The sequence below is a fragment of the Silene latifolia genome, chromosome X (assembly GCF_048544455.1).
Source record: "Silene latifolia isolate original U9 population chromosome X, ASM4854445v1, whole genome shotgun sequence".
In the NCBI taxonomy this organism is placed as follows: domain Eukaryota; kingdom Viridiplantae; phylum Streptophyta; class Magnoliopsida; order Caryophyllales; family Caryophyllaceae; genus Silene; species Silene latifolia.
In genome coordinates, this window is record NC_133537.1 from 277085275 (window position 1) to 277098540 (window position 13266).

The 13266-nt window shown below is 41.0% G+C and overlaps 1 non-coding gene across 1 annotated transcript; it reads left to right on the forward strand.

Annotated features, from left to right (window-relative positions):
- Window positions 1–12833: 12833 nt before the first annotated feature.
- Window positions 12834–12942, forward strand: LOC141625725 (small nucleolar RNA R71). Its single transcript, XR_012535491.1, has one exon. It is a non-coding gene; the product is annotated as a small nucleolar RNA R71 (small nucleolar RNA).
- Window positions 12943–13266: the final 324 nt, after the last annotated feature.

Here is a 13266-nt window from a genome sequence, read left to right on the forward strand (position 1 = left end):
ATATATTTATTACCTTGACTGCTCGGAAAAGGTCCTTGATAATCAATGCCCCAGACATCGAAAATCTCAACCTCAAGAATGCCTACCTGTGGCATCTCATGTCTCTTGGAAATATTCCCCGATCTTTGACAAGCATCGCACTCAGCAACAAAATTGCGACAATCTGCATGTAAAGTTGGCCAATAGAAACCAGATTGGAGTACCTTAGCTACGGTCCTGGACGGACCGTGATGACCACCATAAGCAGAAGAGTGGCAAGCCTCTAGGATATCCTTCACCTCCCACTGAGGTACGCATCTCCGGATGAGACCGTCTGCACATTCCTTGAAAACATAAGGATCATCCCAAAAATACTGTCTAGCATCATAGGCAAACCGCTTCTTCTGCTGCCATGAAAGCTCGGGTGGTATCCTACCTGTCACAGCAAAGTTAGCAAAATCAGCAAACCACGGAGGTGGATAAGACCCTGAAGTAGTAATTGCTAACAAACTCTCATCAGGAAAAGAATCATTAATAGGCAACAAATCCTCCCTTTCTGTCAGCGGCAGACGAGATAGGTGGTCAGCTACCACATTCTCTGCTCCTTTCTTATCTCTGATCTCCAAATCAAACTCCTGCAAAAGGAGTATCCACCTCAAAAGCCTCGGCTTCGCATCTTTCTTAATAAAAAGAGTCTTCAACACTGCATGGTCAGTATAAACAATAACCTTAGAACCTAACAAATAAGACCGAAATTTGTCTAAGGCAAAAACAATGACTAGAAACTCTTTCTCGGTGGTGAAATAGTTGACTTGAGCCTCATCCGAGTTCGGCTCGCATAGTATATGGCATTCAAAGCTTTATTCTTTCATTTGTCCCAAAGATCGCACCGATCGCATAATCGCTGGCATCACACATGATCTCAAATGGGAGGTCCCAATCAAAGTAATTTGAATGATTGGCGCAGAAACTAGGGCCTCCTTTAACTCGTTAAAAGCGACATGGCACTCATCAAGTAAATTAAAAGACAAACATCCTTAAGGAGCAATTGTGTAAGTGGTTTAGCAATTTTTGAAAAATCCTTAATGAAACGCCGGTAGAAACCAGCGTGACCAAGGAAACTCCTCACTCCTTTAACATTCACGGGAGGAGGTAATTGCTCAATCACCTGCACCTTTGCCTTGTCAACATGTATACCTTTATCAGAAATTAGATGCCCTAACACAACTCCCTCATTGACCATAAACTGACACTTTTCCCAGTTTAAAACAAGATTAACATCTATACAACGCTGCATGACTTTATCAAGGTTAGCTAAACAACGATCAAAGTCACTGCCATAAACTGAGAAATCATCCATGAATACTTCCATAATATTCTCTATATAATCAGAAAAAATCCCCATCATGCACCTCTGAAAGGTAGCAGGGGCGTTACACAATCCGAAAGGCATTCTACGATACGCAAAAACACCCTGTGGACAGGTGAAAGTAGTCTTACTCCGATCGTCGGATGAATAGGGATCCGAAAGAACCCGAATATCCGTCTAGAAAACAGAAAAATTTGTTAGAAGCAAGTCGTTCAGTCATTTGGTCAACAAAAGGGAGGGGGAAATGGTCTTTCTTGGTGGCGGCATTCAACTGTCTATAATCAATGCACATCCGCCACCCTGTCACTACTCGAGTTGGTATTAATTCATTTTTATCATTTTTAACCACGGTAGTCCCTCCTTTCTTCGGGACCACCTGAACTGGGCTAACCCACTTGGAGTTGCCAACTGTATAAATAATACCTGCATCAAGTAGTTTCATCACCTCAGCCATAACAACTTCCTGCATCTTCGGGTTCAACTTGCGTTGACCCTGTCTGTAAGGCTTGTGGCCCTCTTCCAGCTCTATCCTATGCATACAAACATCGGGGCTGATGCCCTTAATGTCATCCAGAGAGTAACCCAAAGCCTTCCTGTTTTTCTTAAGTACACACATCAAAGCAGACAGCTGGTCATCATTGAGCTTAGAGCTAACAATAGCTGGGTACTGCTCCGTATCATCTAGAAAAACATACTTAAGATTAGGAGGAAGTGGCTTACGCTCCGGTACCTTTACCTCTACAGCATAGACAGAATCAGCTTCAATGGTGTAGCAAGTGTTCACCAAGTTATCGTTGGCCAGGCTTAAAAGCATCTCATCTTCTTCTTCATTGAGCTCGTAGCTCTCCATTGAGGCAACCAAAGCATCTGGCTCCTCAAAGCATTCTCCACTGTATTACCTGCACACTCATCTAAATGGGTTAGATCAGCTAAGGGATCCTTGGCTAAGGATTCCCTCCAATTACAAGTAACAACCCTGTCAACAATATCAATGGAATAACACGTATCCTCATCAGCGGGTTCAGTTGCCTTGTGAGCAAGACTGAACTCAATGGTGTCATCCCCTACCTCTAAGGTGATGGTTCCGCGTTTGACATCTATCACGGCCCAATTTGTATGTAAGAACGGTCTGCCTAAAATAATAGGTATCGACTATCCTCTCGCAATGTCCAAAACAACGAAATCGACAGAATAAAAAACTTACCCACTCGAACGGGTACATCCTCTAGAACACCTATAGGTCTCTCAGTCGATCTATTTGCCATTTGAACGGTAATATCGGTCACCTTAAGTCTACCAATGTTTAGCCTTTCGCAAATAGAATACGGCATGACACTAACACTGGCCCCTAAGTCACAAAGGGCCTTTCCAATTACGTGGTTACCTATAGTGCAAGGAATTGAAAAACTACCCGGGTCCTTTAATTTAGGTGGCACATTAACTTGTGAAAGAGCATTACATTCCTCCACAAACGCAACATTACCATCATCACGAAAATTTCTCTTACGATTCAAAATATCTTTCATAAATTTAGCGTAAGAGGGTACCCGGGTAATTAAATCAGTGAAAGGAACCGTTACCTCGAGATTCTGGACCATCTCCAGAAACTTACCAAACTTACGCTCCAGCTTGGTAGCCTTCAAACGCTCCGGATACGGGACTGCAACACTGGCCGTAGGATCAAGTAACCTTCGGCCCGTAGGTTTAAAACCCCGTCAAATCATCAATGAGTGACGAATCATGCAAACTAGTTGACGGATTTGCATCCGCTTTGGAGATCGGTCGATCGATCGGTATGGGTGGTCGATCGACCAAGTAAGCCGGGCGTGAAGCAGTTCTGTCGTAATTAACGTCATCAGTATCTCGATCGATCGATCGAGGATGTTGGTCGATCGATGGATGTGCTAGGTGTGAATAGTTTCTGACCAGAAACTATTTTGTCTGACAATTCAGTCGATCGACTGGGAATGTTGGTCGATCGACCAACAGTACTGGCATTCAGACTCGTTTTTGCATCAGAATTCAAACGAGCTTCTTCATCATTTCCCGAGTCTTCCTTTGGCTTGTCGGGACTTTCATAAGAAAGGCCACTTCTGAGATTGATGGCATTGATCGTCTCAACCGGCCCTTCACATTTGCTTGAAGAATTAGCGGCTTGCTTAGCCTCCATATTCTCCAATTGTTTCACAAAATTCCGTGAGGACTCAATCCCTACGCTTCCATATTCGCCACTTGAACCAAAAGGAGTTGGACCATCTCTCTTAACTTCTCGATCTCATCCGAGTTTTGAACAGAATTTCGACTTTCTCCTTGGAAGCTTGAAGTCTCGAGCTTCTCGAGACGGGTAGAAATGGAAGTCATAAGTGTCATAACGGCAGTCATTTCTTCACTTTGCTTTCGTGACTTTCCACGTGAACTTCCAAACTCGCTTTATGGACCGCCATCTCCTCAATGGTGTTCTGTTGGGGCTGGTGTCCTTACTGATTAGTGCAAGGACTTATAAATCTCTAAAAGGATCAAAGGGTATACTTTTGTATCATAATCAGTTGGTCCACGTTTATCAATAACGGTTGGCTTGCTAGATAAGTTTGACGTTATTGTCATACAGATGGCGGTGATCAACTGGTCCCTAAAAGTCACACCTATAGGATACGTTTGAGAGATGTGACAGTATGAAAATACAGTCATGTAGATGCCAAATTTGACTAACCGGTTAGTCCGAGTTATTTGACTAGTAATTAGTCAAAATGTGATGTTGAGATATTATATTTAATACGGATTAAATAATAACGGCTGAGGCGAATTAAGCGGTTAATTCGTAAAATTAAATATAAGCGATTTATATTTGATTAATGTATATTGGATGAATTAATTATACGATATTGTCTTTGTCGGACATGTATTAATAATTCAACTAATCCGTGGTATTAGTTGATACTTTAATATCCGATAACCGATGACAGTTTATAATGAAACCGCATCATATACATTTAGAATTTAACGGACCGGACCACGAGTTAAAACCAAGAGGAAGTGGAAGCCCACTTCCCCTTGATGGTCTCGGTTTTGGCCGAATGAGAGGAGACAAAAGGAGAGCTCTCTCCTCACTTGAAACCTAATCATTCATTTGTTAAAAATTTAGGGTTTTGAGAAAAGTGCCTCTCAAAATTCGGATCTCTCATCCAACAAAACCTCACAAAACAATCCTCTCAATATTGCAAGGCAATTAGAGGATTCCTTCTAGCACAAGGGCATTTCTCGGACAATCTTGGGTGCAACAATTAGGAGGAGATCTACTTTGATCTCTCATTGCTGAATTGCACTAGGACCGGAGGTTATTGCTTAATCTTTATCGTTTCCTTGTTATTTTCGTTTTATGACCATAAATCGCGTATTAAATTTGCGTTATAATCCTATATAGAAAGGGTTTTATACGGATATTACCCTACAAGTGGTATCAGAGCGAGGCCACGTAAATTTTCTATGTGTTTTTCATCAAACGAAATGGATCGATTAATTTTTTTATACAAAATTCCACACGGCAGAATTTTTTTTGATTGCACGATTTTTTTTTTCTTTGAAAACCGTGTCCTTTTGTTTACACGGCTGATTTTCTTGGAATTCGTGCCATGTTCTTGTTTTTGTTGTCGATTTGATCTTTGCATATTATTTTGTAATCGATATTCATTGTAATATGTTAGAGATCTATCAATTGCTATTTCATTTCTATACGGATTAGGTGATATCGCAATTGGTTTTTATCAAATCGATAATTTTTGTATAAAATTTTTGATAAACCGTGTGGCATGTTGGTCTCGGCATTTTTTTTTATGTGCCACGGCCTGTTTTTGCATAGGAAACCGTGTCCAGTTTACACGGTTGTATCCTTGTCGATTTTCTGATTTGTATTCCTTTTGTTCTTTGCGAATTGTTGTTTTAAACGATAATTACAACAATATGTGAAGATCATGTCAATTGTAATTTTGTTTTAATCCGGATTAGATTAAATTACAATTGAGTTTTTACAAATCGTTTTGTTGTTTGATCACTTGTTTGATCTCGTTTTGAGCGGCTGTTTTTTTTTCCTTCTTTTTGCTCACGGCAATGAGCAATTTTATAAAAAAAAAAAAAATTTTTTTTTACGGGTACTGTTCACGCCCAACAGTAAAAGAAAAAAAAAAAAATTTGTTTTGTTTTTTTTCTCGGCCAATTTTGCATAATACGAATTATGCACTCGCTTGATAGTGAAACGGTTCACCCACGAACAATCAAATTACTTTAAAACGATTTAAAGTAACGGATTATCACGAATTAAAATTAAGTTGATGAAGCGGTTTTGTCACATAATTTTAATTATCTTTGGTGGTTTGGATAAATTTAACATAATTACGGAATTATGTCACGAATAAATTTAATTTAGTTGATTCATTTTATTTATCGTTTTTATATATATTTTGAATGCTTTTAATTACGTATTTATTTTTTTATTTTGCAAACGGTTGTAACTTAGTGTGGCCTTAGTAGAACGTGTTACCGTAATGATGGAACACGGTCTTGGTTGTATTTTGAGATCTCGTATCTCCCTTTATTTCTTTTAATTACAGTTTTTATTTAGAATGTAAATAGGTTTATATTTTGTAAATTTTAATTGTAATTTTGAGAAGACTAAAGAAGGAGACCGGATGCTCACTCCCGCTACATGGACAAAGATGGAACATCAAGACAAGCTTTTCGGGTCCAACGGTGGATTCCAAAGTTGTATTATGTTCTTTTTACTAGGATAGGCCACACTAGGAATTTTTATTTACGTATTGCATTCATTTATTTATTTTATCGTAACGATAGTATGCATCATTTTCCGCCTAAAAACCAAACCAGCTAATAATTGCATGAAAACTGACACATATAGAGGCCACGAGTTAGTTTTCTTTGACATTCTCATGTCACACGATTTAAGCCATCATCTAAATTAATTCATTCACGCAGTTGCTAGTTATTCGTTCACTTAAAATGAATTGAAACTTAGTTGATGGGATCTTCCTCGTATAATCAAAAATTGAGAACGGTCTTTATAGGTCAAACTCCAATGAATCCCTTCTTCGTCGGTAGGCATAATATGACCCCTTCTACGTCGGGTAAGTTGGAACCGATTGACTTATTTTATCTCAACACTATGGTCACTCGTACGATCCTGTGATTATGGTGGACTATAGATAGGATTTCCAGAAATCTATCGACCAAGAGCTTTTACGGAAGAACTAGCCAAACAGTTGGCTTATCAATTTACCGAAATTGAGTCTTGGGATCACTTGTATTATTCTTGAGGGAGATCAATTATACAAGTGCAATGAGTCTACATGATTAAAATGAATTATAAATAGACTTAAATCACCTCGATGAGTTGCTTATTTCGTTTTTGTTTTTCTTTCTTTTTCAGTGTAGATCACGTTCACATAAACTGCAAATAACAATATGGCTGGTCACTTGAACGACCCAATGCCAAGTGCCACATTGGACCGTGAGTCCCGGCTTCGGATCTTCATGAATCGGATGAATCGGTCAACTCGATCAAGAATGATGGATCAAACTTTCGCGGATCGGGAGGGCGGCATTACGGAATCTTGCCGCTGGCGACGGGAAGCTCGATTTCTGCTTGAGCCCATGCCGTCAAACCCAGGCCCCACTACCGGAGTTAACGAGATCGACAAGTATAACGATTTCGCCTTGGAAGCGGGTGCGATTAAAAACGTACTCATTTTTGCAATGGAACCCAATTTGCAGAAACGCTTCATAGCCCAAGGTGCAAACAAGATTTTCACCACGCTCACCAAGGAATTCTCGAAAGCACCGAGAATCGTGACCTATGAGCATACCACTCGCTTCTTTGATGCGAGACTCGAAATGGGCCAACCGGTTAGCCCACACATTCTCAGCATGATTGAGAATGTCGAGAAGCTGGAGACCTTTGATTGTAAGATCAGCGAGAACATTGTTATTGACCGCATGCTTCACTCACTCCACGATGGTTTTTCGCAATTTAGAGCGAATTACTATATGAATGATTTGAAGAAAAGTCCCCACGAACTGCACTCCCTTCTCGTACGGCACCGAGAAGGACATGAAGTTCAGTGGGAGCATGAAACAGGATGTTCTCGTTGTGTCAAACAAGGGCAAGGGTAAGGGCAAAGTTCAGCCAGGCCTAGCAGTAGGCAAACCGAAGTTTAAGAAGTCGGGTTCAGGTAAGAGTGGGCCTGGTGAGTCGAGCACCTCATCAGGCGCGACAAAGAGCAAGAATGAAAACATGGAATGCCATCATTGCCACAAGACTGGGCATTGGAGGCGTACATGTCCTGTTTATCATGAGGACTTAAAAGGCAGTCGTGTTAAACTTTGTTGGTATGTCTTCTTCTTCTAGTTTTATTCATATGATTGAGATTAACCACGCAAGTTACGGAACTTAGGTACTTGATACTGGTTGTGGTTCTCATCTGTGTAATCATGTGCGGGGGCTCCGAAACATCGAACCCCTCGTAAAGGGTGAGGTGGACTGCGTGTCGGGAATGGAGCACGAGTGGCTGCCATCTCAAAGGGGACATATGTGATCCAGCTTCCTAGCGGATTTGAGTTGTCATTATATGACTGCTATTATGTACCTAGTCTTTCGAAAAACATTATTTCGGCCGCACTTGACAAACTTGGTTTTTCATTTGTAATAGAGAATAATACTTGCATTTTCTCTTTACACGATATGATTTATGGCAAGGCGGTCTCCATGAACGGAATTTATGTTTTAGATCGGACCACCGAAATATTACACGTAATGAATAAAAAGTTAAAGGTTGGTGACAAAGATCAAACGTATCTATGGCATTGCCGTATGGGACACATTAATGAGAAACGCGTAAAACAGCTCATTAAAAATGGAGCTATCTCGGCCTTTGATTTTCAATCATTTGGCACGTGTGAATCATGTCTCATCGGTAAGATGACTCGTATTTCCTTCAAAGGTGTTGGAATGCGCATCGCCGACCTATTAGGACTCATACACACGGATGTATGTGGACCTATGTCAATCACCGCACGAGAAGGCTATAGGTATTTCATCACTTTCACGGACGATTTAAGTAGATATGGCTATGTCTTCTTAATGAAGCACAAAAGTGAATCCTTTGAGAAATTCAAGGAATACCAGAATAGGGTACAGAACCTATTGGGTAGAAAGATTAAAACACTACGTTCAGATCGTGGTGGCGAGTATCTTTCTCACGAGTTTGATCAACACCTAAAGGACCGTGGGATTGCCCTACGATTAACTCCACCTGGAACACCTCAATTTGAATGGTGTGTCCGAACGGAGAAATCGAACACTACTTGATATGGTTTGATCCATGATGAGTCACACCGTGTTGCCTGACTCATTGTGGGGTTATGCTCTTCTGTCATTTTGCTCTAATACTTAACCGAAGTCCGTCTAAAGTCTGTTGACAAGACTCCATATGAACTATGGAAGGGAACGGTCCCTAACTTGTCCTTTATACGGGTTTGGGGCTGCGAGGCTTATGTCAAGTGGAGACACGAGGATAAGCTCGGCCCGCGATCGGTCAAGACATACTTTATAGGTTATCCTAATGGAACACTTGGTCATTACTTCTATTCGCCAACCGAACAACGTGTTTTTGTTGCGGCTAGTGCGACATTCTTAGAGAAGGAATTTCTCGAGAATGCAAAGAGTGATAGAACCTTCGACCTGTCGGAGATTCCAGAACCAAATACCGAGCAACCATTGGAGGAACCAATTCCTTCAATCCCATTTGCGGTGAATATTCTGAGGAACCTAGGAGGTCGGGAAGAGTCTCTATTCCTCCGCACAGATACATTGGTATGGTCGAGGAACATGACATAGATGACGTTCTACTCTTAACGAGTAGTGAACCCGCAACCTATAAAGGTGCCATGACTAGTTTCGACTCAAAGCTATGGCTTGAGGCCATGCAATCCGAGATGGACTCTATGTATGAGAACAACGTATGGGATCTTGTTGACTTACCTGCTAAGGTTCGTCCCCTTCAATGCAAATGGCTTTACAAGATAAAGCATTCTGTGGAAGGTCAACAAGATATCTATAAAGCACGACTAGTTGCTAAAGCTTTCACCCAAGTGCCAGGTTTGCACTACGATGAAATTTTCGCACCCGTAGTCATGCTGCGTTCCATTCGGATTATCTTAGCGATTGCCGCCTTTCATGACTATGAAATTTGGCAAATGGATGTGAAAACCGCCTTCTTAAACGGCTTTTTGGAGGAAGAGTTGTACATGGTACAACCCGAAGGTTTTATCGATCCACAACATCCTAAGAAAGTGTGCAAGCTTAAGCGTTCCATTTATGGACTTAAGCAAGCATCTCGGAGTTGGAATCATCGCTTCGACCAAGTGATTAAAGAAAATGGATTTACTCGATCGGTCGAGGAACCATGTCTTTATATCAAGTCGAGTGGGAGCAAGATTGTCTTCCTAATATTGTATGTCGATGACATACTCCTGATTGGGAATGACATACCTCTCTTAACTTCGGTGAAAGTATGGTTGAAAAACCATTTCCAGATGAAAGATCTGGGAGAGGCACAAAGAATTCTAGGCATCCGTATCTATCGAGATAGATCACGACGGATGTTATCTCTCACCAGAGTCTTACATAGACAAAGTCCTAGAGAGATTCAGCATGACTAACTCCAAGAAGGGGTTTCTTCCCATGGCTCCTGGGGTGCATTTGAGCAAGTCTCGGTCACCGGAGACAGGAAGAGAAAGAGCGCATGACACGGATTCCTTATGCTTCGGCTATAGGATCAATCATGTATGCCATGATATGCACACGTCCGGCGTGGCATATGCGTGATTGAGTATGACAAGTCGATTCCAACAAAGCATCCGGTGAATCACATTGGATGGCATCAAGAACATTCTTAAGTACCTACGGAGGACTAAAGATTGGGCATTGACTTATGGAGGCGAACAAAAGCTATGCGCAACCCAGGATTCGCAGATGCTAGCTTCCAAACGGATCGGGATGACTCTAAATCTCAATCTGGATTCGTTTTTACTCTTAATGGCGCTGCATGATCACTGGAAGAGTTCCAAACAAACTGTTACAAACAGATTCTACGACCGAGTCCGAGTACTATGCCGCGTCGAAGCCACAAAGGAAGCGATATGGATGCGTCAATTCTTACATGGACTATCTGTAGTGCCTAGTTCGAATGACCCGATCACCATCTATTGCGACAATAGAGGTGCCATCTTCCAAGCTAAGGAGCCAAAGTCTAGCAACAAGTCTAGACATGTACAACGGAAAGCTCATCTAATCCGAGATTACGTGGAGCAAAAGGAAGTAGTGATAGAAAAGATTGCTACAGATGATAACATAGCAGATCCTCTCACTAAACCATTACTACAAGATAAGCATGAAGGGCATGTTAATTCCATGGGAATTAAACGTGTTCCTAAGTTGTAGTACTCTTTTATGGATTAGATTCATCCTCTTTTGTACTCTATACGACATCATCGTTTTGATATTTTTTATATATATTTTGTTTTTCATGTGGTTTTGTACGACATTTTTGAACACCACAAAGTGAACTGAACAAACATTATATTTTATGGTCCTTAATTACCCACGTGAGCTGATAACTCAAGGTAATTATTTTGTGACGTTGGTTGATGGTGGGTTCAACGAGCCATAAGTCAACAGGTTGACTGACCAATCACAGAGGCGATTTATACGGATATCTCGTAGGACACAATTGTGACATCAACGTGGAGTCCTAAATGTTTTACAACATTCGGTGCCCGGTCGTGGATAGGACCTCCATGGTGATCCTAAGAGTCGATTCTTTTGACTATCGACTGTCTCTTGAGACTAAGGCAGTTTTTGGGTGACTTTGGTTTCTTTCTCACGGTCATCCGTAACAGGGGGCCAAGTAGATTGTTTCTGGGTCATTTCATGCTGTGCTTAGATCGGAAGGAGTTCGAGTTGAAGGAAATATTCAGCCTTTATCAGGTACTCGATATTTCTCAGGGCCACTCGAGGAGCTGTAACTGAAATGCATGGCCATGCTCGAATACGTATTCGTTTTATCAGTTAAGTTACTCTCTAGTCGGGGAAACCACTCTAGATACAGATCGATTGTAAAATACGACCTTTGCGGATCCGAATCTGCAAATTGTTTTACATTGAGTGGGAGAAATTTTAAATGAATATGAGAATCGGTTATCGCACATACACTTGTACGGACAAGTGGGAGTTTGTTGGAGGTGGTGTCCTCCAGTTAGTGCGGATAACGTCATTGCACATACACTTGTACGGACAAGTGGGAGCTTGTTGGGGCTGGTGTCCTTTACAGTTAGTGCAAGGACTTATAAATCTCTAAAAGGATCAAAGGGTATACTTTTGTATCATAATCAGTTGGTCCACGTTTATCAATAACGGTTGGCTTGCTAGATAAGTTTGACGTTATTGTCATACAGATGGCGGTGATCAACTGGTCCCTAAAAGTCACACCTATAGGATACGTTTGAGAGATGTGACAGTATGAAAATACAGTCATGTAGATGCCAAATTTGACTAACCAGTTAGTCTGAGTTATTTGACTAGTAATTAGTCGAAAATGTGATGTTGAGATATTTTATTTAATACGGATTAAATAATAACGGCTGAGGCGAATTAAGCGGTTAATTCGTAAAATTAAATATAAGCGATTTATATTTGATTAATGTATATTGGATGAATTAATTATACGATATTGTCTTTGTCGGACATGTATTAATAATTCAACTAATCCGTGGTATTAGTTGATACTTTAATATCCGATAACCGATGACAGTTTATAATGAAACCGCATCATATACATTTAGAATTTAACGGACCGGACCACGAGTTAAAACCAAGAGGAAGTGGAAGCCCACTTCCCCTTGATGGTCTCGGTTTTGGCCGAATGAGAGGAGACAAAAGGAGAGCTCTCTCCTCACTTGAAACCTAATCATTCATTTGCTAAAAATTTAGGGTTTTGAGAAAAGTGCCTCTCAAAATTCGGATCTCTCATCCAACAAAACCTCACAAAACAATCCTCTCAATATTGCAAGGCAATTAGAGGATTCCTTCTAGCACAAGGGCATTTCTCGGACAATCTTGGGTGCAACAATTAGGAGGAGATCTACTTTGATCTCTCATTGCCGAATTGCACTAGGACCGGAGGTTATTGCTTAATCTTTATCGTTTCCTTGTTATTTTCGTTTTATGACCATAAATCGCGTATTAAATTTGCGTTATAATCCTATATAGAAAGGGTTTTATACGGATATTACCCTACAGTTCCAACCTTTACTTTGACCGGTATTATTTTGGAACCTACCATTAGCAGCTGCATCCAAAATGACCTTGTAATCATCATATAAAGCATTGTAAAATAGGTTGCAAAGATACCATTGCTGGAAACCATGATGAGGGACAGCCCGGACCAAACGTTTGAAACGTCCCCATGCTTCACAAAAATCTTCGTCGGCTCCTTGCTGAAAACTCGTGATTTTACCCTTCAAGGCATCAGTCTTTGAAAGCGGGAAGTACTTCTTGTAGAAGGCTAATGCTAAAGATGTCCAATCAGTGACTCCAGCTGCTACCCTATCGAGGTAGCGGTACCAATCTCGCGCCGAATCCTTCAAGGAGTATAAGAACATAAACCCCTTTACTTCATCTTGAGTTACCCCCTCCGGTATAGGTATTGAACAGCAATAGTCCGTGAAAATTTCCATATGTTTCAAGGGGTCTTCATCTGGCAGACCCGCGAACTGATTCCGTTCCACTAAATCAATATAAGAGGAACGAAACTCGAATTTACCGGTAGTAGGGGTAGGTAACTGGCGCCCCT